The following is a 25,941-nucleotide window of genomic DNA, read 5'->3' on the forward strand; positions in this document are numbered from 1 at the left end:
GTTCAGTTTTTTGAGTCTCTCAATTTAATCAATTTTTGGGTAAGGTGAACTGCAACTGTGTACCAAGTATTATAATATCCCATGGACCTGTTAAAGACAGAGGTGGTGCAAAGCTAAAACAATAATAGCACACTAAGTTGATGCAAAGACTCCCTGCTGTGAACAAGAAGTTATGCAAAAAGATATGAGATACATGCACATCCGAGACTTCATGCCAGTTGACACAAAAAGCACCTTAAAGTCAGAATTAAAAGTTTAGGCTCGTATGAAATTAGTTGATGGTGTTTGGACCTGGATTTTAGCCTCTGAAATTGGGAGCTGGGGTTGTAATGCACAATAGAAATAGTCATCCATAGTGTGGGGGGACCTAACACTGAGACTCCTGATTAAATGTGTAACTCTAAGTGGTCGGATATTTGTACGTAGAGGAGACCACAAACACTTCACTCAATGGCCTTATAGAAACGACGTGAAATATTACAGATACTTTAAGATCTAGATAGGTTAGAAAGCATTCTGTAAAGAAAGCCCCAACTGAAGTATGCTGAATGCATTTTGCTTGCCCCTTGTAAAACACTGTCTCACAGTTTCCTTCTTGTTCTCTGCCCTCAGGCACTGACCTGGGTGGACTGCAGTAATGGAACCTCCTCGCTAGGGCTTCTGTAGTTTGAGTCCAATAGGAAACTGACTGAAGAACAGAGAGAGTGAGGAAAGTGAATTTAGGTTATTTAATCCCATAGCTCATCCTTCAGAGTAGGACCACTAAATTTAGATGGGAAAAAAGGATATTCAGATAACTGACTTTTAGATCAACGATGAATATTTTTTAAAAGTAAAAGTATGTTCATCTAACATTTGGGGCATACTAACATATACTAAAAAAAATTGTTTATCTAAAATTCAAGTAAAATGGGCATCCTGTATTTTATATGGTGACCTTACTTCAATATTTGTGGCTTTGCATAATCCCTTAAAGATTATGTGATGTGGTGGGGATATTAGCTAACTCTAGGGTGCTAATCATTTTGCAATATAAAAGTGTATCAACACATTGTACACCTTAAACTTGCACAGTTTGTCAATTTTATCTCAATAGAGCTGGATAAAAAAGATCACAATTATTTTCAAGGCAACTCCTACAAACAATTTCCTCATCCAGTATTCTGGTGTTTTCAAACTCTCAACGCCTTTAGGGAACTGCAGTCCGTCTCTCTGAAGGGAAGGGTACTCAGTTTAAAATAAAATCCTTTGTCTATATTACCCTCAAGTTTAGGCAAAGTAGAAAGGTAGAAAAGAAAAATGGAATTTTTAAACTTAAATTAGTCAACAATTTATAAATCCTTTATTTCTTTGATCTAATGAATTGCCTTTGGCTTTAGTTACAATGGGGTCACTTTTTGAGATCCCATGTATAGTCTCCATATGAACTGATAACTGAACATCCTATGAATCTGGAAATATTGACCCCTAAACCTAGATTTTCTCTATTATGTGCTAGTAAGGCTATGAGACCTTGAATTGAAGGTGGTCTTAAGAATTCCCTAGAAGTAGATGATCTTGGACTAAGGATAGGTAAACAAACACCTTGAAATCCAGACAATGTTGGCATAAAATAAAAAGCTTTCACCTACGATAACAGAAAAAGAGTCTTATGTTGAGATCTGTGCTATTCCTTTTTCCTCCTTTCTTTGTTATAAGTGTTATTTTATTTAAATGAACCTTAGCACTTGCCTAAAAGGGGTTTTCAAATGCTGTTAGACTACTGTATCATTGCCACGCTTTTAACTCCCCTGAGCTTTTCTCTACCATGTGACGAGGTCACTCATCTGAGCATTTCTCCTAATCTTTATGATTGTCTAATCTATTTTCTCTCATCCAAGCCCCTGATAAACACCTAAATAATTTTTTTTTTTACTACTACAGAGGGCAGATCCCCTTCAACAAGTCCTTTTTTGGGGCTGGAATTATTCTCACATATTAACACCAACTTTCAATCTTGTAGTAATTGGACCCTGACCACAAATCACCAGAATGTTTCTGTATAAAGCACTCCACCCTGTGGGCATAACGGAGCTCACCAGGGGGAACAACGATCCAGGAGCTATTCTCACCACAGTAGTCAGTCTGTTCTTTTCAGAGAGTCTCCAGCCTGCTTCTCAGGAATTATTCATTTCTCCTAAGAGAATCTACTAATCTCAAGGATGGATAATTGGCTTATCCCTGATGTGATAAATTGTACAGTATGTTCCTCACCAGGGTATTAATTCTTAAGTGGAAAGCAGACTTTCAAGTGTCTACTGCATGCAACTTGCCTTGTGTTCATGCTACGGTTATTAAAGATTTCCATATATTGAAAGTCCCTACCTCTCCAGGGGACCACGTTCCCCTAGGAATTATACCTGGAAATCTCCAAACTAAGGCAAGCACATAGTACGCAGGGTCCCTACCTAGAGGGATAACAAACCTTCATGTGCACTGTTTGGGCTGCTGTTCCCACAGCAAGAATATAAGCAACAAGGAAAATTGAACCAGAGTTTATAATTGAACTTAATAGAAATAAAGAAATTGTACTAATTTTGCTCTCGAAGCCAAACTTACATTCATCAAACAGGTTCAAACACTGCTCTGGAGTTGTTTTTGCTGAGACAAGACAGTTAATAGTTAATTTTTCATGTTGTATCAGTAAAAATAGCACTGGTCAGGTGAAATCATATGCATCTAAGCTTAAGGGAAAGGCCATTTGAATCCCAAGATTAAACTGAATATTAAGATATGTTATTATAGCTTAAACTGAGCATTTAGATAAATGTACTCATATTATTTTTTAGAGGGACTAATAATCAATTTGCTTCTAATTATTTCTCTTATTTCAGTTGGTTTTTACATCCTTTCAAAGTCTTAAATACTAGTATTCAGCCCTTTCACATCAAATGACTTAAAAGCTACCGCTGTAACAAAAACAAAAACATACTAAGGAATAATTTTAGTCCAAGTAGAGATAATAATATTTGTATAACTTTCTGACAATCACACCAAGATTTTGTATTGATATATAGTTAAATACCATAGTAGTCAATCTTTCAAGTACAATTAGTGTATTCACAAAGATATGCAACCATCCCACTATCTAATTCCAAAATGTTTTCTATTTGTATATCATTTTTATATTTATTCATTGGAGAAATATCTATTCAGATCATTTATCCATTTAAAGATTTGGTTACTGGTATTTTTATTGTAGAATTGTAGGTGTTCCTTTTATATTCTGGATACTACACTTTTATCATCATCTATGTGATTAGAAATCTTTTTTCCCATTTTATGGGATGACTTTTCATTTTCATCATACTGTCCTTTTTTATTGAAGTATAGTCAATTTACAATGTTGTGTTAATTTCTGGTGTATAGCTTAGTGATTCATTTATATCTATCTACCTATATATATATCCCTTTTTGTATTCTTTTTCATTATAGGCAATTACAAATATTGAATATAGTGATCTGTGCCATGCAGTAGGACCTTGTTGTTTATCTATTTTATATATATAGTAGTTAATACCTACAAATATGGTATTCCCAATTTATCTTTCCCCACCCCCTTTCTCCCATAAGGTTGTCTTCTACATCTGTGAGTCACAATGTCTTTTGAAACACATTTTTAATTTTTATGAAATCAATTTGTGTATATATTCTTTTCACCTGTGGTTTTTTTTTTTTAACATTTTTTGTTGATTTATAATCATTTTACAATGTTGTGTCAAATTCCAGTGTACAGCACAATTTTTCAGTTATACATGAACATACATATATTCATTGTCACATTTTTTTCTCTGTGAGCTACCATAAGATCTTGTGTATATTTCCCTGTGCTATACAGTATAATCTTGTTTATCTATTCTACAATTTTGAAATCCCGTCTATCCCTTCCCACCCTCTGCCCCCTTGGCAACCACAAGTTTGTATTCTATGTCTATGAGTCTGTTTCTGTTTTGTATTTATGCTGTTTGTTTGTTTGTTTGTTTAGATTACTCATATGAGCGATCTCATATGGTATTTTTCTTTCTCTTTTTTTTTTTTCCAACGTGCTGGACCTCAGTTTTCTTTCTCTTGATACCATTTTTAAGAAGGCTCAGTCTGTCTCAAGGTCATGAATATTTACTCATATATTTTCGTCTATGAGTTTTATACATTTATCTCTTACATTTAGGTTTATGATTCATTTTTGAGTTAACTTTTGTATTTGGTGGGAGGTAAATATCTAGTTCCATGCTTTTGCATATAGATAACTATTTGTCTCGGAGTCATTACTCAAAAAGATTGTTTTTCTCAATTAAATTACTGTGGCACCCTAGCTGAAAATCAATTGGCCACTAATAATAGAGTGTCAAACTATGTGAGGCCAAAACTAATAGACTGCAAAGAGAAACAGATGAATCCACTATCACAGTTGGAGACTTCAAAACCCCTCTGTCAGAAAGGGCATATCCATCAGGCAGAAAATCAATAAGGACATAGGTGATAGGTGAACTCAACCATACTATCAGTAAATAGGGTATAACTGACATCTGTAGACGACTTTATCCAGCAACATAGTACACATTCTTCTCAAGCTCACATGGACCATTTATCAAGATGGACCACATTCTGGGCCATAAAATACAACTTAAGAAACTTAAGAGAACAGAAATCATGTAATGTTTTATCTCAAATCACAATGGACTTAAACACAAATTAATATCAGAAATACAACTGGAGGATATCCAAATACATGGAGATTCACCAATATACTTCAAAACAAAACATAGGTACAAGAAGAATCTCAAGAGAAAGTAAAAAATATTTGGAACAAAATGAAAATTGAAACACAACATCACATTTGGGAGATAGTGTGAAAGCAGTGCTTAAAGGGAGATTTGTATCATCGAATGCGTGTAAGAGAGAAAAAAGGAAGATCTAGAATCAGTCCTCTAAGTTTCTACCTAAGGAAACTAGAAAAAGAAGAACAACTTAGACCTAGAGTAAGCAGAACAGAATAAATAAGAATTAAATCAATGAAATAGAAATCAGGAAATTAATTGAGAAGATCAATGAAGCCAAAAGCTGTTGCCTTGAAAAGATCAATAAAACTGATAAGCCTTTTGTCAGGATAAGAAATTGAAAGAGAAGACACAAATTACTAATATCATAAATGAAAAAGTGGACATTGCTCCAGATCCTATGACATTAAAGGGAGATAAAGGAATACCCTGAACAACCCTCTGCCTTCAATTTCGATGACCTAAATGAGATGGACCAATTCCTTGAAAGATACAATTTTCTAAAACCCATACAAGAGGAAACAGACAATCTGAAGAGGCCTATATATATTAAAGACCCACATGGGTTGACTGTGAATTCTATCAAACATTTAAGGGAGAAATTTACCAATTCTCTGTAATCCCTTTCAGAGTACAGAAACAGAGAAAATACTTCCTAACTCATTCTATGAGGCCGGCATTAATCTAACACCAAAACCAGGCAAGGACATTACAAGAAAATAAAACTACAGACCAATAACACTCATGGATATAGATGCAAAATTCCTCAACAAAAATGAGCAAACTGAATCCAACAACATTTGTCATGGGAATTTCCTTAAATGCCTGGAACCCATAAGCTACACGAAAATTAAAAAAAGAAAGAAAATAAACATAAATTTCGTGACTCCTGTGCAAACCAAATGAAAAACTCTAAATCAATAAATTATTAAACTTATTATTATAATTGTTAGTTATTAAAATATTTTTGTTGCCACATTAAATAATATTATCATTGCCCTGAGCTAATCAATTCTTTTTATTAATAATCCACTAGTCAGCTCATTTGCTTGAACTGTCGATGAAAGTGGAACATGAAGGAGAGAGTAACTGATGTGTGTGCATCCAATCATTTCATATATTTACAGTTGAACAGTTTGAGTTATAAAACCGGTCTATTCAGACAACTTAGTACCCACTGTCTTCTAACCTACTGCTAATCGCACAGCTGCTTATCATTATTGGCATTAATTTCAGTTCTATGAATCATGCTCTTATTTTTCTGTGTGACATTTACGAAAGAAGAGTATTTTCTTTCAGATGAATGTTATTTTGTGATTTTCTGTGATAAAACAATGAGACCAGGATTATGGAACATAAATCTTATATTGTATAGCCTCTCAATGAAAGTAAATATTGAAAATAAAGGTATATTGCATATAACATATGAATTAAAATACTTTTATAAATCACAAGACTATACGAAATAATATTTATGTTGAAAATGTGTTTTTCCCTCATGACTTTCACATAAATTTTCATTTAGCAAGTCATAGCCAGAAAAATCTTACTGTAACAGTAGTAAAATACCACTCTAACATGAAAATACTTGAAATGCTTGCTTTACAAAAATAAGACTAAATATTAACATTAGGAATAGTAAGGAAAAAGTGATTCTTTCTACTATCCTGATAATTCTTCCTCTAAAGAAAGTGGCCCCCCACTCTCCAGTAGAATTTTACTATCTTCGATTTTCATTCTGTTGGGGCTTCTTCATGGCAAGAATATGGATCTACACACACAGGGCATAATTACTTCACCAACCTTAATTTTTAAATGTGGTGGTTCTGCAATGTTCCCCATTAATTAATTATGTATATGTACACACACACACACACACACACACACACACACGTGCGCTTCTTCCCATGATTATTTCACTATCTTGAGGTTTCTCTGTAACATTTCTTCCTCTCTTCACCTATTATGTAGCAAAGGGTTTGAAGAGGCATGACTATTCTCTCTGCTTTATGATTTAAACCATTTGGGATGACTCTATGCCTCTTACCATCTCAGTTGGTAGAGTGCATGCTTAGTACACATGAAGTCCTAGGGTCAATCCCCACTACTTCCATTAAAGTAAATAATTAAATAAACCTAATGACCACCACCATTCCCCCAAAAAGGGAAATAACAGTTGATACAAACAGAAAGTAATGGAACAAGAAACCTGATTAAAGGAATAAAAACGTCTTTCTATATCCTTTGCTCTTCTAGCTAGTTTTAGTTGGGTTACTGTTTAACTAACTTTTAAAAGCAGCAGGTACATAAATCACACATGATCATTGTTTTCTATATGAACAAACATGTTTATTTAAAAACATCATACATCCACTATCTACATAAAACGTCTGCCTTGATTGATAAACTTTATGTAGGTTAAGAACAGGAGTTCTATACCACACTTGCAGTTGATTCTCAAGTCTTTAATTTCTAGTAAAGATCAAGTTTCCATCAATAAAAATAACATGCACCTAGTGGTACTTACGACTTGTATTAGTCAGCCATTAGTACTGTAACCAATTTAAAGTTGTATGAAATTTATCTAGTTCCAAGGACTATTTAACCTAGTTGAAGAAATATCTAATAGTTTTTGTTCAAGAGCAAGTATTTTTCATAATATAACTGTGACCAAGCCCCAACTCATAGATTCTTTGTTGTTTTTCCTTTGTGTATCAATGTGTGTTTATACTCGTATGTAGATATTTTATAATCTATTTTGGATATGAATACTAATCCTTCTTATGGACTCATAATATTAAAAGAGATAGATGTTATAATTTGCTTTTATTAAAAATGTAGACTTATTATCACTTACGTGGATAAGTAATCACTTATCCATTAGTTTCTTCTATTCTTTAAAAGCAAGCTGAAAGAAATGTAATTATAATCAATCATTTAAATTGAACATTCTTCTTTTATTATGCTGTCAGTGAAGCTTCTCTAAATCAATATTTCTCAATCTAGAGAGACAAGAAAAATATGAAATGTTTCAAGATTAAATTTCTAAAGAAGGCTACATAAGATTATGTTTAAGTGCTATTTAACTAAAATAATTTGAAGATTTTGATAGGATTGTGGGTGTTTGGCTGTGTTTGGAGGATTTATATAGTACGATTCACTTCTTTGCTTGAGCTATATAATTGTTCAATGTCATTTACTTATTTATTTTAACAAAATGAATTTAATGAATAAACTGAACAAAATTTGTCTATTTTTAACAAAAATTTACATCATTTTCACTCTGTAAATTTTATTGACATAGAAGCTGTAAGTGCAGAGTGAAATAGAACACAGTTCCTGTCTTCAAAGGACTTCCGTTCTCTCCTTGCTGGGATGCTATAAATTTTTACAAGTACATAGTCATCTGTCACCAAGAAGCTGCTCTACTTCTACATGCTCATTTTCCCTTCTATCGCCTGGCCCTTTAGTCTGTAGTCAAATTGCCTACATCTGAATACAACTCTCTCACACTGTAAAAATTATAACCATGTCAGTGGAAGTTAAAATGTATTAAACTTTTAAAAATTAGTTGTATTTTAATATTATGATTGCATACAACATGGCTTTAGCTATGTAGAAGGCATAATATTACATATCACTAATTCTGGAGATTTAGCTACATTTTTATGCGTATTAATATTTTTATTGATATAATTAATATTTATTGAACAGCTCTGTATTACAAGCACTTTACTAGCTGTAGTCAAATCCATTCACTGTTGATTCTCTTTAAATCTAATCAAAGAGGAAAATTAATACTTTTGGGAATGAAATAGTGCAGAGATAATGACTTTCCCTAGGGAGGAATCTGTCTGCATTATACAAATATTTCATACAGGGCTAGAAAGTCTTCTCTGGGTAGAAACAGATGCATTGTGCACTTTTTTCCCTGACTTAAATATATTCTTTATATTTTATGAATTAGTTTAGAAGGCCATTGAAATGATGCATTTTAGAAAATGTATTTTCCCTCTATTGTTGCTCAAGATTTTGTTTTTTTATTTCAAAAAGATATTTCCTAGATATGCATTAAGGAAACTTTGTTCATTGATCTATTTTACATATTAATAGCATCAGCATAATATATTAAAACAAATATCTACTATATAATGCTTTATACACAATTCATATTATTCAAATAGTTATATTATTATGGAAACATTTCTACCAAACATTTCTAGTTAAATTATGATTATGATCTGACCTATGAAAGCCAATGTATACTTCTAACTGCTATTAATTTTGAATCCACTAAAATAGTCAAAATTTTAATGAAATTTTTGGGTCACAATAATTTATAGGAAAGATGTTCACCACGTAAGTGTATAAAGTGCATACATGCATAATCTCACCACCTTGGTACTGATGGTTAAACTTTTCATAGACTCCTCTGTTTTTTTCTTTAAAAAACGAAAAATATAATACATAGTGATATATCTTATTTATTAATTTATTATATTTTGATGGCTTAAAAGTTATTCTTCAGTACTCCAAGGCATGTTTTCATAGCTAAAGAATATTATTTTGTAAAGATACATTATCATTTTGATATTATTCCCAAACTATGGGCAGTTATGTTGTTTCCAACTTATTCTTTAAGATAAACCGCAATTTCGTGTTTACCTCTAAGGACTTACATAACAAACGATATGTAAGTCCTTAGAGAAGAATTACAGTATTTTGCCTTAGTTAAAATGTATTAAAAGTAGACATACCTTTTTAAGGATCCTGAAACATTGTGAGATTACTTATTAGACAGTCATACTAATTTACAAATGGCACAATATCAATGTATTAGTTAAAATTGACCAAAATTTTATTTAAAAAGAAAAACCTGGTACAGAAAATAAACATTTATTTAAGGATATCTATTTCAGTGGGGCCACTGTCATTCAATCTGTCATTAAAGACTGAGTGTCTTCCTCTTTGGCATCTGCATCAAGGGGCCTAGGAGCTGGGAGAAATAACGACTGCTTTAAAACCTTGGCCCGAAATATATCATTTCCACCCAGAATTCAATTTCTTCTCTTCTATTAAGTTCTTCTCACTGGGATCCAAATATATTCTCAAATGTATTATTATTTTAAAATATAATTTATAGTTACCCTGGATCAGTTTCATTCTGATGTGAGTCTTTTTTTAAAAAAATTTTTTTCTTGAGAGAGTCTTTTTTGTTGTAGCTCATCTAATAAAATATAACAAAGCTATATCTACTCATAGATATTTTCCTTTCTTACATAATATAGAGCAGTTGGCTGTTGTTTTGTAAGAATATAAGACATTTTCATCATTTCTCCAATGATAACTACTTGCTTCAATACAATTACATTTACATCTGCATGCTTGAATTCTTTCTCTATATATGTATATACAATGAATTTCTAAACTGATCTGTTTTACAGATTATATGACAATTAAATCTAACATTTTAATATCAACAATACACTTAGGTTAACTGAAGAGGCAAAATTATGACAAGTATGATCAATTTCTGCATACACACAAGCAATGACAACCATGTCGTGACAGCTATTCAAGCAGCAGTAATTTTAAAATGACATCATTTTAAGATACCATTCAGTTTCAGAGGCTTTAAAATGTGGAAAACATGCCTCTTAGAATTGACAAAATGTAGTCAAGTATAGATAGATGTAGTTTAATAGATTGCTAGACAGAAAGAAAAATAGGGAAGAAGTCTGTTCTAAATTCATGATTTAAAAAATTGACTTATTTTAGAAAAAAGAAGTACCTTAATATCATCCAATTAGTTATTTGGCTGTGATGAAATTTAGAACGCAGTGATGAAGAGGAGACCAAAACATATTTGAAAAAATGCACACAATACATTGAAACTGAGGCACAATAAACAAAATGTTCATAAATTACAACTTGAAAGTGTAAAAATTAAAAAAAAATAGAAGAAAAATATAATATGTGGTGGGTTAAATTCTAGTAGCTTTCAGGTTGTAAATGTCAAAATTTCAGGGACACAGAGCACTTGAGTGTCTTCCATTATGACCTAAAAATTAGGTATGTAAGTCATTTTTGGCCAGCAGGAATTCATAAAAGGAGGATTGTAGTAAGTATGATTGAATTTCTTTTAGGAGCAGCAATACAAAATTGACAGAGGGTGGCTCTTGATATCATTTTCTGACCTTTAAAAAAGGCTTTTGTTACTCTGTTTTACAAAGGACTGTAATATAATGGGAGAAAGTATGGCCTTGTAGAAGAGTCACTTGAATCTATGAAAAGATGCTTTCGCTATCAAAGGAAAATGGTACTAATTGAAATGGTTTGGAGCTAAATAGAATATTTGAAAGCATAAAACAATTTAAATCTTAATTATTACCTTAACTTAACTGAGCAAAAATGTAAGTGAAATATCAGACAAGAAAGGTAGGACATGTGTATCCTTTACAAGTCTTGCCCATTGGGGCAAATGAAGTTCAGTCATTTATAAAATACCATTAACTTGTAAAAATTTAAATTAAATTAAATGCATTAAAATAACACATCAGACAATACTGAGATTACTTACATGAACATTCCATATAGGAAATGCATTTTTATTTTTATAGACAAAAACTCTTGCCATTTAGGATACATCATTGTAAGAATGAGACATAAGCTGCTTGCTATTTCATGAAAAATAATCACATTTATGGAAAAGGTTGGTTAAACAATGTACATGTATAACATTTACCCATAAAAATAACTTGAAGCTGTTCTTACCAAAAAAAAAACCCCGAAATTAAAAATTTCCACATATCTACAGTCAATTAATCTTCAACAAAGGAGGCAAGAATATACAATGGAGAAAAGATAGTCTCTTCAACAAGTGGTGCTGGGAAAACTGGACAGCCAGATGTAAATAAGTGAACTTAGAACACGCCCTCACACCATACACAAAAGAAAACTCAAAGTGGCTTAAAGACTTATACATAAGACAAGATACCATATACCTCCTAAAAGAGAACATAAGCAAAACATTCTCTGACATAAATCTTAGCAATGTTCTCCTAGGGCAGTCTACCTAGGCAATAGAAATAAAAGCAAAAATAAACAAATGGGACCTAATTAAACTGATAAGCTTTTGCACAGCAAAGGAACCATAAATAAAACAAAAAGACAACCTATAGAAAGGGAGAAAATATTTGCAAACGATGCAGCTGACAAGGGTTTAATTTTTGGAATATACAAACAGCTCATACAACTCAGTAACAACAACAACAACAAAAACAAGCAATCCAAAAATGGGCAGAAGACCTAAACAAACATTTCTCCAGTGAAGACATACAAATGGCCAATAGGCACATGAAAAAAAAAAGTGCTTAATATTGCTAGTTATCAGAGAAATGCAAATAAAAACTACAGTGAGATATGAACTCATGCCAGTCAGAATGGCCATCATTAAAAAGTCCATGAACTATAAATGCTGGAGAAAAGGGAACCTTCCTACAGTGTTGGTGGGAATGTATTTTGGAGCAGCCATTATGAAAAACAGTATGGAGATTTCTCAAAAAACACAAAATAGACTTATCCTGTGATCCAGCAATCCCACTCCTGGGCATATATCTGATTGTGGTATATTTATACAATGGAATACTACTCAGCCATAAAAAAGAATGAAATAATGCAATTTGCAGCAACACGGGTGGATCTGGAGACCCATATTAAGTAGAATATACTTAGTTTGAAGTCATGCTAAGTGAAGTAAGCCGGAAAGAGAAAGCAAAATACCATATGATATCACTTACATGTGGAATAAAAAAAAAGTTACAAATGAACTTATTTACAATACAGAGACAGACTTACAGACATAGAAAGCAAACTTTTGGTTACCAGGGATGTAAGAGAGTGGGGAAGGATAAATTAGGATTTTGGGATTTGTAGATATTAATTACTGTATTCAAAATAGATAAGCAACAATGTCCTACTGTATAGCACAAGGAACTATACTTAATATCTTTAATAACCTATAATGAAAAAGAAATATAAAATTATATGAGGAAAATTATATCAATATAAATAAATCACTCTGCTGTACACCAGAAAATAACACAACATTGTAAACTGACTATACTTCAATAAAGAAGTAAAAATTTAAAAAAAATTTCTAGAGTAGAAAAAATAGTCAATTGGAAACCAAATCAACCCATCTGAGCTAAAGCACTAAGAGGTTCAGAAGTTGTGCTAAGTGTTCTCCTAGATTGTCTATATTTTTTTAATTAATTGATTTTATTGTTGTATAATTAACACATGGGGAGAGCACAGATATAAAGTATACAATTTTCTGAGCTCGGTAGTTTGGAAAAATGGCTGCAAATTATTCCTCTCCCTATAACCAAGCCCTTTGCCAGTATGGTCCCACACTCAGTCTAGGGTGGCCTTGTGACTTGCTCTGGCCAACGAGATATTGAAGCATGAGATACAAGCAATGCCGTGAAAAGTGTTTTCACATGGGACTTGCTGGTTTGCTGCTTGGGGGAACCCTCAAACCACAATTGCACAAGTGTTGTGACTTTTATTAATTAATATTTGTTAAGTAGAGTCACAGGGTATTCAAATGATGAGCCTGGTTCAACAAAGACTGCAAGACTCTGGAGGAATTACATGGCAGCTTGGAGGGACCACTCAGAAGGTCAAGGCAGGGTGCAGGTGGAGAGTGAGCTGCAGGATCTGGGGCATAAGCCCTTATTAGCTATCCAGAGTAGAGCGTTTCTGGCTTTCATGGGCTGGGGCCAAATTGTCAATTCAAACCAAAAAGATTGGGCTTTTGGTAAGCTCCATCTAAGGGGTGTACAAGGAGAAGGAGCTGGAGAGAATGCTTATCATCAGGGATTAGGGAAGTCCTATCAGGAACTTACTTGTGACTCTGCAGGCTGTTATCCAGGTCTCACACTCTCAGGAGGATCTGGAGTAAGTTCGAAGCCCCCTGCAGGCTGCTTAGCCACACAAAATGGATGCAAGGCAGCAACGCAATGGAGTCATTTTGCTAATTAGTCAACAGTTAGAAGGCAAGTGTAGCCTGTTAGATGATGGTCAACATGTGGTCAAGCTGTTTCCTTTGCTTCAGCTGAAACTTAACGAAACACCACATATGCAAGTGTGGTCATCCTAGACATCTGGTTCAATCCAAGACACCTGCTGACCTAGTTACTGGTTGAGTTGATCCACATCCTAACCTCCAAGGTGACACAGCTAATAATTGTATTTTTGAATTTGTGTTTTACAAGTAAAGACCATGGGACAACAGAGCATGCAAGAAGGGCTTGGATTCTTAGTTGACATACAGTCACACCATCTACAGACTCACTGACTCCCTGGGAGCTGTTCTTTCTCTTGGTGCCCAGGGCTCCCTCAGACGTTCCTTCTCTGCCTGCCCTTCTCTCCCTGTTCCTGCCCAGTGACCACTGCTGCTTTCAGTGGTTTGGTCAACACACTCAGAGGATCAGGTCTAGTGTGGGCAAACTTCTGTATCTCAGGGAGAGGCATGCTGGCTGGATGTCTGTCTGCAAACTCTGTTCCTCTTAATTCGAGTAACAACGCACTAAATGGTATGCATAAGCATGCTCATACCAGCATTGTTCATAATCCAGTTAGGAAGAAACTCAAATGCCCATCAGCAGGGGTAGTTGAAAAATAACATGTGGTATGTTTATGCAATAGAATGCTATGCAGCAATGAATATTCTCCTACCTGACCTCACATAACATCAGAACTGCTATCTGTGAAGCAATATAGATACATTTCACAAGCAATGTGAAATAAAGGAAGCCAGCTTTGATTACATTTGGTCATCTATATGTCTCCTTTCCTATAGTATGTTTCTTTCCTTGGTTACAACTAATTTCTATAAGATCCTTGCTGAACAGTATGTTGACCACAGACCTATAGTATTGGCATCACCTAAGAAATCCAGAAACCTAGGTCGTATCCCAGATCTACTGACTATGAATATGTATTTTAAGACCACAAGGTGATATATAATACCCATTAAAATTTGACAAGACTGTATTAGACAGAAACTCCAAAAACATTTTTATTAGCTTTTTTTCATGTAATTCTCATATTCACATATCTTATCAGTGTCTGCCGCTAGTGGAGGCCATCACTAAACTGGCTTTCTTTCTTTTCTGCCACCTGTTCTCAGATAAATCCTTATGCCATCTTGCTGTTATTCATTTCTGTAAACCTCAAGTGTGTGATTTTTCATTACAGATAAAGCCCACAAATGGATTCTTTATTTGCTTTTATTTTCTTTATGATCTTCCCTACTTACCCAGGCAAACTCTCTTTCAAAGAAGACAGAAGAACAACCTGGCCTTTTGCCTCCTTCATTTTGTTCCTTTCTAAATTTAATGTAATGGAAATGACTCTAAATTTTTGGCACAATGATATCATTTCAAATAATATTCTACTCCAATACATATTTTATTATTTTTGTGTGAGTTGTTAGTTAACTATATCTGGGCATTATAGACATCATATTGGTTATTTATTGTCCAAAAAACAACTTATTGTTATTTACTATCTGACAGTTACCAAAATCCTACATAATGAGTCAAATAAATAATTATATACATTTTTGTCTTACTTTTATACCTATATATTTATCATTTCAGCCAGGTCAATTCAACCATTATGAGTAATGAGAAATAAAACTTATATTATGAGAATTAAGTCCTAAAATTGTGGGTGAAGTTGGGGAAGTAAAGATATTAAAGATGACAAAGGATCAATGGAAAGTCACTCACCACTGGCCACGGAAGTATGCTGGTAAAGCAGCTTACGGAAGATTTTTACTCCTTGGCTGGTGGTAGGGTTGAAGTTGGTTGAGGCCAGACCTGCAGGCTGTCTGGAAAAAATACGGACATGGAATGAGGGAATGCAAAAGAATGCTAAAGCCTGTGAGAAAAAGTACAACCTGTGAGGACAACTAAGCCCTCCTATTTCTCTTGCTTTCTACTCTGGGCCTTCTTGATGCTGTGTGTGGAATACTGCAAAAATCGCATACTCACACATGCATGTTCCTGGAAATGCACTAAAGTTACTACCCATGGGCCAAACCTTGAAAGGTGGAAGATGGACATCAATAAATGTTTCTTATAAATGAACCTCTTATAAAAGCAAGCAAACAAACTTTGGGTTTCCTATGGCCACGGCTTCTCAGTTGGTTGTACATGTCTACCTGAATGCTTTAGCTACCGATACAAATGACAAAATTTTAATTTTAATGTCACTTTATGTAACCATCTGAGGGACCCTGCACTTGTCAGGGATAGGCACTATGCTGTTGGTTGTGTTGTTGTCATTACAGTACCTGTTAACATAACCTGGTAACGTCTATACCTTTGCCTTTAACAGACACTCAGTCTAGAGGCTAGCTCCAAACACTTCTTTGTTTTTGATCTGCCTATACTGCCATTCATCTTTCAAACATCACTATGACGGATAAATGTCTTGTTTCACTGATATGTTGCTTCTGATATGAGGCCCTGGCAGAGCTGGGGAGGTATCCTCTAACCACATCCCATACGACCTGGTTCACAACCATGACACTATCGTATATGCTCAGTTATCTCAAGTTTGTTCTTCATAATTCTTAAGGATTTTTTTTTCATAAAAGAGCCTTGGCCTTACTCTTTCTAGAATTTTTTTTTTACTTGCTTCTCATCTTACCTTATATTCTCAGGAATGTATTTATTTCCCCATATGCCCTTAGTATGAAATATGTCACACTGGCTCATGGATGATCAATTTATATTAGAGCAATTTATTTGTATAAAACTAATGCTGAGGTTGACATGATGTAAAAGAGTAATGAAGCTAGGTTTTTTTTTTACTTTATTCTTGTAACTTTCTCATCTAAGGAACATGCTTTTGTATTCTGTATTTTTCCAGTATGTTAAAAGTACACTGGAACCTCTTCACTCAGGAGATGACATTACCAAGTCCAAATAAAGGGTAGAGCTCAGTGGTGTAGAGAGATATTTTGGCAGATGGCAATGGCATTCCAAGATCAAGATGTAGTTGACATAATTGTTGGTTATTATCTCCCTATCTGAGTCCATCCCAGACTGAAGGATTGGAAAGGATATTGAGCAGGATTCAATATCCAAAAAGCTGGTATCGTCACAGTATATAGCTCAAGTCATAAGTAACATGATGCTTATTTAACAAAATAAACAGCAGTGAAAGCAATCTTTAATAGTTACTATAGGGAAATAAATAAGTATGGATTATATTATTTCAGTAAGTATTGAACCACATTCAAAATTAAATATTATTTTATTTCACATTGCTTCATAGGAACACTTTGCACATACATCCAAAAATGCAAATAGGAACCGTATGAAAAACTAAACATTCTTAGAAGAGGCTTTTTATGCATGACAGCTGTTCAAGGAGGTGACCTGGCTAGTATTAGTCTGTGAAATACTAAACTGACTATACTCAGCAATATCTGAGGCAAATGTTTAAAGCATAAATGAAATGAATTATTTGTAAATTACAAATATATTTTTCTTACATTATGAGTATGGAGCATGGAATAAAGATTTAAATGCCAAGTGCTACTAGACTTAATGATTGCATTTTTTTTTCAGTTTTCAATGTCTCCCTTTCCTTTTTCTTTCTTCCTACTCAGCTGGAGATGATTTATCTTTTTACCAAGTAGTGATAATGACAGTGTTTAAAATGCATTTGGCACTTTTCAATTAATTTCCAAAATTTTATTAAAATCATTATAGTTGCTATATTTAAATGTCAAAGCATAGTTCATGGAACCATGTTAGTGAATGTATAATCACTTAATATTTCCTACACCAACATGGCCCTATGAACTATGCCAAAGCCTTTAAATAGCCAGATTATGTAGAATGAACACCCTATCTAGTGTCATAATGTAAACATATCACCTCTTTTTAAAGTTGTCATCACCTGTAAGTCAGAAACCATTTGTCATAATAATTGTTAAACATGAAAACTTCCCACTTAAAAGGGAACCATGAGGGACATTGATGTAGTCCTTCAAGTATCATTTTCCCCTCTGGTTGATGGTGTCTTGCTTTTAGGTCATGAAATCTAATAATAGTATATGATTTCTGGAGAAAGGAGATAAAGAAGAGGTACATTATTTTTAGAAATAGTTGTTTGAAATATGACTAAAATGTGCCAAGACTGAAAAAAAAATCTAAATCATTAATAACTCCTGCTTCTATCGCATAAGAATTGGAGAATTAAAACTGAAAGAAAAAAAAGAGGGGAAGGGTATAGCTCAAGTGGTAGAGCGCATGCTCAGCATCCAAGAGATCCGGGGTTCAATCCCCAGTACCTCCTCCAAGCGGAAATCAATGAAAAAAACCTGATTACCTTCCCCTCATAAAACAAACAATACGGGCCAAAAACTGAAAGAATAAAAAAAAAAAGGGAAATATGACAAATTCACGAATATGGTGTTAAATGGTATTTTACTTTCTGGACTGCAGCTAATATTATAAGGATATTAAGTTTTTGACAAATAATTCAGCTAATATTATAAGGATATTAAGTTTTTGACAAATAATTTATCATCAAGTCAAGAATGATGTGTCTTGCTATAAAATTTCAATTCAATTGAAAACTTTGAATCAAAGATGAGGTAAAATGTGAGAAATATACAGAAGAGAACAGAGTATAGATGACATAAAATACAGGTGGTAGCATGTCTGAAAGAGATTTTTAAAAGGGAGAAATGTCCAGTGTTTCCAAAAAATGTAAAAAAAAATATTGATAACAAAATTAGAATATAAGATATGGGTAAAAATTAACCCTGAAATGTTAACAACTCTATGATTTCATAGATACCAACATGATTGAGAGGTCTCATAAGTGAAATGGCCATGGAAAAGTGATTACTAAACCAGGATTGTAGGTCAAAAATAGTATACATATATATAACATTTTAAAAGGAATGGAAAATGTTGGATACCACTTAGATGCAGATAAAAGGAGTGTACTGATATAGCTAACATAGTAAGAGAGCATTATAGGAGATTCAAAATCAGCACCAAAGGAAATTATTGAAGGCAAGAAAATATTGACTTTTGTATAATTAAACCAAAATCAGATCTTGTAATGAATTCTCTCTTTTTGGTAACCTGCATTACTTAGGCTCACAAGTTTAACACACCAAAGTGATTATTCGGTTTCCATTGCCACACACAATGGCAAATGAAACAAACAGGAAATGGTAGAGATCTTGAAGTGAATTTGTTAGATAAAACACTTGTTCATAATCTCAAATAAAATAAATATGGTATAATAACAATGACTACCATTGACCATTTGCCCTTTTTGGCTGCAGTTAGTTATTTACAAAACACATTACTATGTCATGAACGTCCAACTATTCTATGAGTCAGGTGATATTTTCTTTGTGTATTTGAATTCTGGAGATAAAGAAACAGAGGTTTCAGGAGATATTTAAATAGAAAGGTAATTAACTCAAAACCAAATTCAAATATAATGCCCCAGTGATGACATTATATAGATTTTACAGAAATTGTCAGAGCAGATAGTTCCATCAATTTATTTTCTAAGTAACCAACTCTTCCTTTAACTTTTTGCAATTTGATGTAAAGCTCATACAGTGACTTATTTTAGATATTGCAGTTTTCAATTTAAGAATTTGCATTTTTTATACTTTTCTTTTTTTTCTGTAATACTTCCCCATCTGTTTACTCATTATGATTATATTTTACTTTAGCTCCATGAATATATTATGCTGCTTAAAAGGCATCTTCTGCTAATTCTAATATCTGTATATCTTTTTTGTAATCCATTTCTACTTACTTATTTTGCTCTTCTCTATTGGCCTATGTTTTCCTGTTTCTTCATATGTCTAGTATTTTAAATTGCATACCATATATTTTGGATGATGCATTGTAGAGTCCCTAATTCTGTTATCTTTCACTGAATAATTTTTATTGTATTTTAATAGGTTGCTACCTTAGCTATACTTAAATTACAAACTCAGTGTCCCTTGGAGAACCGGGGAACAGCAGCTTAAACTCCTACTCAGACTTTTTAATGCCTCCAGCTGTTGTTCTGCTCAGGCCCTCAGAAAACCTTCTGTATGTGTGCAGTTCAGGTGTCTTTCAAGGAATTAAGCTTAGTCTGTAAGAACATGCATCTTCTTATCTGGTGCTCTCCCTCTGAATTTTCAGAAGCTATGATATCCTCAAATGTAATTCTCTAACTCCTGAATCCAATAAAAGTTTTACTTGAATTTTAGCCATACCAGACTTTTTTTTTTCTTTTGTTGCTTGAATTATAGCTACACTGTGCTCCATAGGTTGGAGAATGTCCTCAGGTAAATTTTATATAAATGTGAACCTCATCCAGTATAGTTTTCATCTTTTGTGGGTATATCTCTCCAATTTCTGCTTACTTTTGGTTAACCTCTAGTGATTCCAAATTTTTTTTTTAATCTGGAGTTTACAAAATCACTTTGCTACTGAAACTTGAACTTTTGTTTGTCTGATTTTACTCTGCAGATTTTCTTGGGTTTCATTTGCAGGAAGGTTTTCATTCTTATCTATAAATTGATCAATCAGTGTGAACAATGACTACTAAGGTGACCTGTAACAAATCAAGTTTTGGCTCCTCATTTTGAATTGGGCCTCCCCTATCTCTGTAGTATATCATTGGTAGGAGGAAGCAGAAACAAAAGCAGTCTACACTTAAAAGACTTTTGTTCTGATAATCCAGAGTTTGCCACAACCCAAAACTGAGAGATCAGTATAGAAGACTAATCTTTCTATTAAGTTTTTCCTTTTCAAATGGGATTTCTATACATTTCAGGAAATGGGTATGGTTAAGTTAGGAGATTCAGAATGCCCACTATAAAGTTGACATACATATTTGGAAGATCAATTGTACTTGATATTATAAAATGATAAAATATTATTTTGATATTAACTTTGGAATAGAATGAATACTAAATTATAGTACACTTTTTAAAATTAATTCTTACAGAGTAAATATTATAACAGTTACTCTGAAGCACATTCATCCTTGCTAGATATGAGTCAAAACATAATGAATCATGTTATAAACAATAATAAACTATAAGTATACATATTTGTATTTTACCAAAGTTAAACTGAATTGATTGATTTCAGCATAAAGCAAATATTTTCTTAATAGGCCAATCTCCATTAAAAGTTTTACACTATTTTATCATTTATTAAAATACTTTTAAGTTTTAATTTTTCCTCCTTTCATATGGACTGCCTTCATTGATTTAAGATGGCTATTTATCCCACTTCACCTTTCCTTTTCACCCTGCCTGCTCCTAGTGTTCTTTAATGATGCACATTATTAATACTGACAGGAACTTCAACAAATATAAATCTGATGCTCATGTAGAAGACAAATACATATAGTCAAATTATCATTATTTCATAATTTATTATCTGGGCAAAAAGCTGGCACATGACATCTGATTGGTTCTTTGTAATACAGTTTTAATAATCTGATATTAGTTACATAATTGAATTTTTTAATTTTAGTGAGCTGTATTATTGATGTGGAAACTTTAAAAAGCAGAAATGTTTTTTAAAGTAGCAAATTTGGAGACTATAGGAGAGTAAGACAATTAATGATAACTTGTGCTGATTCATTTTCTTGTTTGGTCAAAGACCTAAATGTTATGATTTATTACAGGAATGCACCAGAGGGAAAATATTTCCATTTTTTTTTCTCTTGACAAATATCAATTGTTGATAGGCCAACTGAAGTCACATTTATCAATTTCTGCTCTGCTGTGGAGAATTCTATTGAATTAGAAAATACCACCGATTTACTAAAACTACTAGAGTCACAGATACAGGCTTTGAGTGAAATAAAGTGTGCATTTTCCTTTTTTCTTTGTCTACTTTTCTTTAGTCCCATTCCCAACAGCTAGTTAGTTACTTAATAGTCCCAATAGCTAGAGTTACTTAATGCCAACAATAGGTTTGCCTCCCTTCACCTTAAAGTCTGAATCTTTGTAAGACACCAGAAAAACTCAATGATGTTTTTAGCCCAATTACCTGGCCCTATTTTGCATTTGCGGTAGTCTCAGATTAATTCTAACACCGGAGTTCTTGGCTTGTTTCTGAGATTTCACCATCTTCCTATTTCACCTCACAAAACTCAAGCCAAGTCCCCCACCCATTTCACCAGTTTTACTAAAAGAAATTTAATTGTGTGCCCTCATCTTGGTATCTGTTTTATTCAGGTTTGTGGAAGTTTTTAAGTCCTTGCTTCCTCACTGTATACTCATTCCGTCAAACCTTGATATATTCAAATCATCCACCTAGTATTTTTTCATGATTAGTTTTTCGGGGGGTTATATTTGATAAAACATATATAAGATAAAATTCACCGTATTAATGATTTTTAGGTGTACAAATAAGTGGCAATAAGTACATTCACACTGCTGTGCGTTCATCACCACTATCTTCAGAAATTTTTAATCACCTCAAACTGAAATTCTTTATACATCAAGAATAATTTCCTATTTCTCCCTCCCTTCAGCCCTGTTAACAACTATTCTGCTTTTTGTCTTTATTACTTGACTATTCTATTCATCTTATATAAGTGGAATCATATATTATTTGTCTTTTTGTGGCTGGTTTATTTTGCTTAGCATAATATCGTAAAGGTTCATGCACATTGTAGCATGTATCCGAATTTCATTTCTTTTCAAGGCTGAATAATATCATATGTAATATACCACATTTTGATTGTCCATTCATCTGTCTATGGACATTTGAGCTGTTTCCGTCTTTTGGCTATTGTGAATAATGTTTCAAGCAGGCTTAAATTGTGGTTGCACAGTTTGGCTCAGCTCTTAGGACTCTTCCATTTGTTATGAGAACTATAAAAGCCCATATATCTATCAACTAGTACTGACATCCACATGGAGTTGACCTGATCCTAACCCATTGCCCAGAGTCAAGCCTAGCTTGACACAAAGCTGTGGAGCCAAGCATAGACTACATCAGTCAAACTGCAGTCAACTTGGAGACCTGGGTAAGAACAAATTTTTCAGTTTGTAATCCACTGAAGTTTGGGAGTATTGCAGCAGCATAAAGTGCATTATTACAAGAGGAGATAAGAGATAGCGCTGTTAATTTTTTTCCTATATACCAGTTTGGCAGTCTAATAAGCTGCTGTCAGTTTCTCTGACAAGGAACTGTTATCCAAATATACAAAGAACACTTAAAACTCAAAAATAAGAGAATAAACAACCCAATTTAAAAACAAACCAAAGACCTTAACAGACATTTCACCAAAGAAGATTTATAAAAAGAAAATAAGCATATGAAAATATGTTCCACATCATATGTCATCAGAGAAATGCAGATTAAAACAGCAATGAGATACTTCTACACTTCTACTAGAATGGACGAAATCTAGAACACTGACAACATCAAATGCTGCTGAGAATATGAAGCAATAGGAACTCTCATTGCTAGTGGGAATGCAAATTGGTACAGCCAATTTGAAGCAGTCTACTGGTTTCTTACAAAAGTAAACATACTATTACAATACTATCCAGCCATTGTGTTCCTTGGTTTTCACCAAAAAAAGTTGAAAACTTATGTCCACACAAAAACTGCACACAGTGAGGAAGGTATAGCTCAGTGGTAGAGTGCATACTTAGCAGGCATGTGGTCTTGGGTTCAATCCCCAGTATCTCCATTAAAATAAATAAGCCTAGTCAGCACCACCAAAAAAACCCTGTACACAGTTATCTATAGTAGCTTTGTTCATAAATGCAACTCAGGTGTCCTTCAGTAGATAAATAAATAAACTATGGTACATCCAGACAATGGAATATAATTCAGCACTAAAAACAGATGAGCTATCAAGCCATGAAAAGACATGGAGGGACCTTAAATACATATTACTAAGTGAAAAAAGCCAATCTGAACATACTATATATACTTATGACTCCAACTATATGACAATCTAGGAAAGATAAAGCTATGTAGACAGTAAAAAGATCAGTGGTTGCCAGCGGCTAGCAAGAAGGGAGGGAAAAAGGAGCAAAGCAGAGAATTTTTAGGGCAGTGAAAAATACTCTCATTACTTATTTGTCCAAACCCATAGAATGTACTATACCAAAAGTGAACCATGATGTAAATTATGGACTCTGAATGATAATGATGTGTCCATACAGATTTGTCAGTTGTAACATATGTACAATTCTAGTGGGTGTTGTTGCTCATGGGAGACATTGTGTATGTGGGCAGAAGGTATATGGAAAATCTCTGTACCTTCCTTTCAATTTTCCTGTGAACTTAAAATCACTCTGAAAAATAAAGCCTGTTTTTAAAAAATGAATTTGGAAGAAGGTATTATAAGATCTTCTGTATTAACATGTTAAGTAACAGAATCTATTAAGTACTATAATTTTGAAGATGTGATGAATATAAATGATATGTTTAAATATATACAATATCTGTAATGTGTTATGAAAATACATGTGATTACTCTTGGTGAAAAAATATTGAAAGTGTTAACACTAAGATAATGTGTAGTTTACATTTATAATTGAAGGATATGTTAAATTGAAGTTAAGAGTTCAGTGAAAATAAAGAGCAAGTCTCTTTAACTTCCTTATGCCAGTTTCTCCATTTACTGACCGATGCTTCTGAGTATTAAGTAGGACATTGTGGAAGCGGTGCTTAGTATAATCCTAGCTATAGAAGATATTCAGTAATTATTCATGTATGTAAATTAGTTATGATCACTACCAAAAAAAGTTTATACATATATTTTGAAAAATGTGACCAAGTGTAAGAACAATTACAACAGTAGAACCACCACCACCACAACAGAACAAATGAGGTAGCAGAAATCTAGGGACTACAGAGAGATCCAGGGAGAATGTAGTTCCAACTGGAGATTAATAAATTCTTCTTGACTGTAGTCTTAATAGAACTAAGAGACAGCTTGAGTATAAACAGGGAGGAAGTTCAGTTGAGTGTATGCATAGGAAAAAATAAACAGAAGTTTATAGTTTAGTGTAGATCTGTCGGTATACTGACGAGATGAAACTAGGAAAGAAAGTTATTGTCTTACTGACAAATTGTGGTGAATACTAAGCTAGGTATTTTGGTTTATTTCTGTAAGTGATGAGGAACCATGGTCCAGATCATAATTTGTGCCTTTGGACAATTCTTATCAAAGTTTGGATTCAAGTTTGAAAAGGAGTAGATATTTTTAGAAAAAGTACTCATGATACAGCAAAAATCAGAAAGGAAGCAATTAGGACTTGAAAAAGGCAATAAAAATGTCAAGGAAGTCACAAATGCAAGACATGTTTAAATCTAATTTTCAATTTGTTACAATTGTAAGATTCTATTTCATCTTATAAGATTATTCACCTTTTTTTTGCCCCTGTGTGAAACTGTGTGTTTATTAGTATGCACACACACACATTCAAATTTGCATTTAAAAGTGTTATAAAAATTTCCCATTTTCTCCATGTATTAAATGTATATCATGCATCTCTCATAGTGGTACATAGTATTATGACAAGTTTTCTATTTCAGTACTTTTTATAAGAGAAAATATGAGTAGAACTTTGATTTAAATTCACCATCACATGGAGATTGAGATTGAATAATATTTGACTGAAACTATTCAAATATCAAATAGAATTTAAGTACATTCTAAAATGCCAACTCAGCACAACTCTAGTTGAAATAACTTTTTCAGTTTTGAGCTTTAAGTGCTCAAGGTCTCTGTTCCTAGCAGGATACTATAGAGCATTTAATTTTACCAGAGACAGAAGTGAAGAGGCTAAAAATTAAACAAGCCATCATATAATCTGATACCTGAGAGAGAATATAGAACAAGGACATTAGTTTAGAAAATTTAAAGACCCGAATTAATTTTTTTCTCAACAATGAGGTGAAGGCATCTTATCTCTAAAATCCGAGTAGATACTTAACAATATGGAGTTGTTTTAGAATTGAAAACTTAATGTTGTCAAGATGTATTAATGTATATAGATCATAGAAGACTTTCAAGGGTTTAA

The 25,941-nt window shown here is 33.3% G+C and overlaps 1 long non-coding RNA gene across 3 annotated transcripts in view; it reads right to left on the minus strand.

Annotated features, from left to right (window-relative positions):
- Positions 1-25,941, minus strand: part of LOC140696901 (uncharacterized) — a 133,692-nt gene that overhangs the window by 37,004 nt on the left and 70,747 nt on the right. The window contains exons 3-5 of one of the 3 annotated variants that reach the window (XR_012073550.1): positions 15,617-15,717; positions 2,599-2,640; positions 621-688 (exon numbers count right to left, since the gene is read on the minus strand). This is a non-coding gene — a long non-coding RNA (uncharacterized lncRNA). The remainder of the gene's footprint in view (positions 1-620; positions 689-2,598; positions 2,641-15,616; positions 15,718-25,941) is intronic. The other 2 variants (XR_012073549.1, XR_012073551.1) reach the window with 2 other exon arrangements.

The sequence above is a fragment of the Vicugna pacos genome, chromosome 6, assembly GCF_048564905.1.
Source record: "Vicugna pacos chromosome 6, VicPac4, whole genome shotgun sequence".
NCBI classification, from domain to species: Eukaryota; Metazoa; Chordata; class Mammalia; order Artiodactyla; family Camelidae; genus Vicugna; species Vicugna pacos.